Raw genomic sequence first — 6257 nt, 5'->3', positions numbered from 1 at the left:
GTTGTGAACACTATGATCTTCTCTCCACTACAAGCTGACCATAACCCATCAATGGCGTTTAGTAGCCCTGACAAAGTAACCTTGCTCTGCTTCTTCTTCTCAGCTGCTTCCTTGATCTTCTCCTCTATATCCTCTTCTTCCTCATCTTCCAACTTCTTCTTCCTTCTCTGTCCCGTAAGATCAAGAGAGCAATCAATATCTTCAATCACAACAATAGACTTCCCTTTTGTTTCCAACATTAGCTTCTTCAACTCTGAGTTATTTGTCACTGTCGTTAACTCAAGATCATACACATCATACCCCAAGAAGTTAGCCATTGCAGATATCATTGTTGATTTCCCTGTCCCGGGAGGTCCAAACAAGAGATAACCTCTCTTCCACGGCTTCCCAACCTTCCTGTAATAATCTTTACCGTTACTAAACTTGATTAAATCCTTCTTAATCTCTTCTTTCTTCTCAGGATCCATAGCCAAAGTCTCGAACGTTGCAGGATGATCAAAAGAAACGTTGCTCCAGTTACTTCCTGATCTCCAAGACCACCAATCATTTATAGAGTTGTTAGTGTAAAGCTTCCTCTCTCTCTTCTTCAGCCCAATCTCTTCCCCTTCTCTTAAAACATGATCAAGATAAGTCTTTGTGATCATCTCTCTGTGACGACTATGGAAACTCAAAGTCATGTACCTTCTCTCCACAGAACCCTTATCACGGTTCATACTAGACTTGTTCCCGTTCTCTGTCACGCTTGAAGACCACTTCACCTTCACACCTTCGAACACATCTTCAACTGTCTCGTGATCGTCCAAGCTCAACACCAAAGACTTGCTGCTTTTAGATTCGTTGGCCTTTAATCTCTTTGCGAGAGCTGTTGATTTTGTGGACAAGTAGTTGCGTATGGAGTCGTAAGCTTTACTTTTCTCGAGACCTTCTCCAGAATACTCATTGAACTTGATATGAACAGAGCTCGAAACCCATCCCATCAACTTGTTAACGTATCTCTCGACGTGGATTTGGAGATGGTAAGGAAAGATTTGTTTGTACATCGCCCATAAGAACATAAGACTCGTCATACTCGAGCCTGTGAATCCCCAACTCGATCCGGTCTCAGACATCTTTTTTTTTTGTTCTGTTTGTACCTCTTTAACCACTCACTCTCTATTTATCGAGTGTCTCAAAAAAAAAAAAATGCCACGAAATTTTAATTGTTATATGAAAAAAAAAAAGATATATTAAATTTTGAGTTCATATGTATATATTATTTTCATGTTCTTGAGTACGAATTTGACTAAAAAGTATTCAAAGATTTTGATTTATTTGCTTAAATCATGAAGACTATGAGCTTGAAGCTAGGTGTGGGGACCGAAATGATTCTGAGTTCTGACCACAATTCTGGAGCAAGTAAATAAAGCGTTCGATGTTGAATATAGAGTTATGGTACTGAGGAATCATTTAATTTTATGTACAGAGTTATGGTTTGTTGGGTACTCCCTAGTCACAAGCTTCCCTAGTCACCTACTTATCATTTTTTTTTTTTTGAACCTTAAAAAAATTAGTACGACACTTTCACCGTATTAAAAGTCTACACATGGTTTGCCACCGTTTGTAAATATATGTGATGAAATGTAGATTTATGTGGTGAGTTTGTTGTAACAATGTGATACATTGGTCCTGTTCGTTTACCGACAGAAACCAAGCGAACCAACTATCACGAGTTTTTCTATGGCTCTTCAGGAAATTGATTTAAGATATCAATTAGCTTTATGCATGTCAGGAAATTGATCTTACTCCTTTAATTCCTTGAAAGTCAGATCCAACAAATACTCCAAATACAATTAACTAGGTCTGTCTAATTCCAAAAAGTCTTGTCAACACCTAAGTCCACATTTGAGTAGGTTTTATATATATAATTACTCCAAAAAGGTTACCCAACACATGATCCTGGCTAAAATAGTACTCCAACCCATTCTTTATGATGATCTCGCGAAAACCATGCCTAGTTTCAATCATCCTTAAACTGGTTTCTGTTATTAGAATAATTAACTTAGAAGTGTTAGTAAAAGTTTGGAAGAAAGTTTTTTTTCAATAATATTGATTGAAGTGTTATTTGTGAAACTTGCTTGTGGTTGGCTTGGCTCTCTATTGTCGTCAGGTTGTTGCCTAGTGAAAGTTTGAAAGAAAGAAACACTTTATTAAGAAATATAATATAGTCTCCATAAACACTATTGTGAGTGTTCTAAAACGTCCTATGCGCTTGCTACGCGGTGGACAAACGCCTAGCGCCTAGCTGTATATGCAAGTGCTTAAGCGGGGTTTAGGCGGATTATATATTTTATTATTTTATATATAGAATTAATATTTACATATGTAAATATATAGAATGAAAACTTATGCACTTTAATTTTAGAAAAAAAAACAAAATAAAAATATATTATCAAATATTAAATTCGCTAAACTCTTATATATTAAAAATAGTTTAGAATATATAATCACATTTTAAACGAAAAATCATAATCCATTCAAAAACTTGAAAAATTGCCAAAATTTAATTTTATACTTACTTTGGAACCAAATTAAATTTCAGAAGTGTAGACTTTAGAGGCTGATTATAATTTTATTTGAAACAAAAAAAAACTAGTATTTTAAAATATATTTAATTATAGTATATTTTTACTATTTTAGTCAACATACCTCCTAGAATCCGTACATGCGTCCGCCTAGACTGCATAATGTCTGCCTAAACACTATTAGGCGTCCAAATTATTTAAACCCGCCTAAATTACCGCATAGCTAAAATTCGAGACGCTCGATCACCGCATAGCGTATAATCGCCGCCTAGGCACCCCGCGTAGGCAGCATTTTAGAACATTATAATAAAGATTAAAAAAGGTTCTGATTATATCATATAGTGTTGTTTATCAGTTTGGAAGACAGTTTAGTGGTAATACTACAATACTAATTACTTATTACTACAATACTAATTACATATATCACTATATTTTTAAATATTTTTAATTACTTACACTAATTTATCACTAATTTATCACTATATTTAGTGTAAATATTTTTAATTACTTACACTAATTTATCACTATATTTTTAAATATTTTTAGTATTACAGTTTAGTGGTAATACTACAATACTAATTACATATATCACTATATTTTTAAATATTTTTTCATTTTATTGATTTTCCAATATTTTATTTAAAATGTTCTCCACACTTTTATTATTAATATAATGTGGAGAAGAAATTCATATATGAAACCAAAAGTTTGTCTAATATTTTTAATTACTTACTCTAATTTATCAGAATTTATTTCTATACTTATGATAGTTAAAAATTAATAAATATATATATTTTCTCAATTTCTACATTTTCATTAATTTACCAAGAATAATTTCTCTATGCTAATATTTGACATGTGTGATCTTTTTCTCTCTTAATTATTAGCAATTTATTGACACTGATATACCACAATTAATTTCTATACTTCTTGAATATTTTTCTATTTTATTTATTTTCCAATATTTTTTTAAAAAATATGATAAGGTTTCCTCTAAACTTGCTCTAATATTTTGACATTTGGCAATGCTAATATTTGACATCCGTTATCTTCTTTCTCTCTTAATTATTAGCAATATGTTCACATTAATATACCACACTTAATTCATATACTTCTTAAATATTTTTTCCATTTTATTTATTTTCTAATATTTTTTTAAAAATATGATAAGGTTTCAGCTAAACTTGCTCTAATATTTTGACATTTGGCAATGCTAATATTTAAATTATGTCATCTTCTTTCTCTCTTAATTATTAGCAACATGTTCACATTAATATACCACATTTAATTTTTTATACTTCTTAAATATTTCTCTATTTTATTTAAAATTTTTTCCACACTTTTATTATTAATATAATGTGGAAAAAAAATCATATAAACCTGAATGGTCAACACCTTCACCAGGGACTCCACCAACTAGAAATCTCACACCCGAACTTCAGTATCACCGGCTAACTCGGCACCGACACCGCCCATACCGACTCTATCGGTGCATACGGTCTTATCGGCACCACCACTGGCTACATTCTCAGATCCCTCCTAGAAAGTCATACTCTGATCCACAGCCTGGATGGCAATTGGGCCTCTGCTTCTACCACGTTCACGACCCCAACGTAAAACTTGAGTGCTAGTCTTACGTATATCCTTAAATATAATTAATAATAAGGAAAAATAGAAGATGTTTCATGATGTAACTTAATAAGAAAAATATTCATTCAGGAAAACAATGTAACCAAGAATTATTATTTCTAGAATAATTTGACGACTTACGGTTTCAGTGTCTATTCCTCCGCTTTTTTCTCTTCTTCGTCTCTTTCTTCCTTGCTTTCTCCTTCTCTTCTATCTCTATCTTTTCCTTTTTCTCTTTCTTCTCTGCTTCCTCAGCCAACTTCCTCGCTTTTTCCTTCTCTTCCTCCAAAGTCTTGACCAAACGTTTGATGCAAATATCTGCATCTTCTTCATCAGATTTCGGCATCAAAGTCTCGGCAACATCAGCCGGAGACATGTCCGTTTCCTCTAGCAATCTCTTAATTTCTCCGTACAAGTCATGTGACTCAATATCCAAGTAGTTCTTAGCCAAAACCTTAAACCCTTCAAACCTACAATAAGACATCTCAATGTGGTTGTCCATTCTTCCTCTACGTATCAATGCCGGATCTTCTTATCCACAAAATTTGTTGTAAACACAATAATCTTCTCTTCACTACAAGCTGACCATAACCCATCTATACCATTTAATAGTCCCGACAAGGTCACTTTACTCTTGTTCTCGTCTTTTTTCTCCTCAGCTTCCTTTTTCTTCTTATTTTATTTTATTATTTATTTATTTATTTATTTTTTTTTTTTTTGAAAAACCTTTCATTCATTTGAGGGGTAGAACCAAGTTACATCGAGTGGCTCGAAATAAGGAGCAGTTACAGAGAAAACAAACACAGAACAAAGAGGCAACAATATGGTTATTGAAACACACGAAACCATGTAACCAGAAGCGTATTAGACGGATTAGAGACTCTTTGCTTGAGTGTTAATGGACCCAAATGCGACCTGAGCATAGTCTTTGTTTCCATGAGTACTGCTAAAGCTGGTCGAGAAGAGGCAGTATGAATCCGCGTGTTATGCTCCTTCCATATAGAGTAAACTGAAGCTTGGTAAGCTAGCCTAAGAATCCAAGCTACGTTCTTGTCTCTGCAAGGATTCTTCAGCCATCTAACTCCATCCTCAAAGTTAAGAGGAGGAGAAAGATGGGCTTTGCTAGTGAAATAATACCAAACTTCCTTCGAATATGAACAGTAAAAAAAAAGGTGTTGACGAGACTCATCATAAGTGTTGCAAAAGAGACAAGTAGAAGGTACCAAGAGACCCCAACTCACCAAACGATCCCTGGTAAGGAGCCTATCTCGAGAGTTAAGCCAAGAGATGAAATCATGCTTCGGGATTCTGCCCTTGAACCAAACTGACTCAAACCAATCCACCTTGACACCCACTGGATGAAGATGATCCCAGGTAGTGGCTGTCGAGAAACTGTTGGAAGGGGCTGCATGATACACAGAGTTTTAAACCCTATTTTCCTACTGCAAGTGCACAACAAAGAAGTAGTACTTAGGGGTCGAATCCCACGAAGACCAAGTTTTACTCTATGGTTCTATTGGTTCAATTTCAAGCTAAGACAATTCGAAGTTGGGTTTGTTTGGTAACAGTAACGCGATTAAAACGGTATAAAAAGGCAATAAGCAAAACACTAGATCAGGGATAATTCTCGGGAATTTCAGAGATAGCAACTAAACAACTATTCAGGGCATAGATTAAGTACCAGTCTAGAACTCAAACATAAATATAAACTGATCCACTGTCGTGGTATCAATAACTCTATCTGATCGATTCTGTGCGGAAACGCGGAGCACATGCTCAGACATCCGGAGCACATGCTCGGCGGTCCATAAACCCTAAACTGTCGTTTGAGCCCAGAATCGCAGACAAGCATTAAAGAACAGGAATGATAAGTTCACAAATCACCTACACATCAACTTTCGCAGGTCTAGGATAATTTGCCCACTAATTTCTTTTCTAGCAACCTATTACACTTTTGATGAATAGATAAACCTAGGATCATAGATTGGGTGATCAAATCAACCTAAGCATTAAGTCTAACAATAGTGAAGACAATCGATTATATAAAGCCCTATTTGTGTTCTGTTG

At 34.6% G+C, this 6257-nt stretch overlaps 2 pseudogenes; both read right to left on the bottom strand.

The window, feature by feature from the left end:
• Positions 1–1110, bottom strand: part of LOC104790496 — a 2345-nt pseudogene extending 1235 nt beyond the window's left edge.
• LOC104790495 overlaps positions 4378–6257 on the bottom strand; it is a 5442-nt pseudogene continuing 3562 nt past the window's right edge.

Source organism: Camelina sativa, chromosome 6 (assembly GCF_000633955.1).
Source record: "Camelina sativa cultivar DH55 chromosome 6, Cs, whole genome shotgun sequence".
Taxonomy (NCBI): domain Eukaryota; kingdom Viridiplantae; phylum Streptophyta; class Magnoliopsida; order Brassicales; family Brassicaceae; genus Camelina; species Camelina sativa.
Note: the sequence above shows the minus strand (reverse complement) of the source record. Positions and strands in the feature narration are given on the sequence as shown.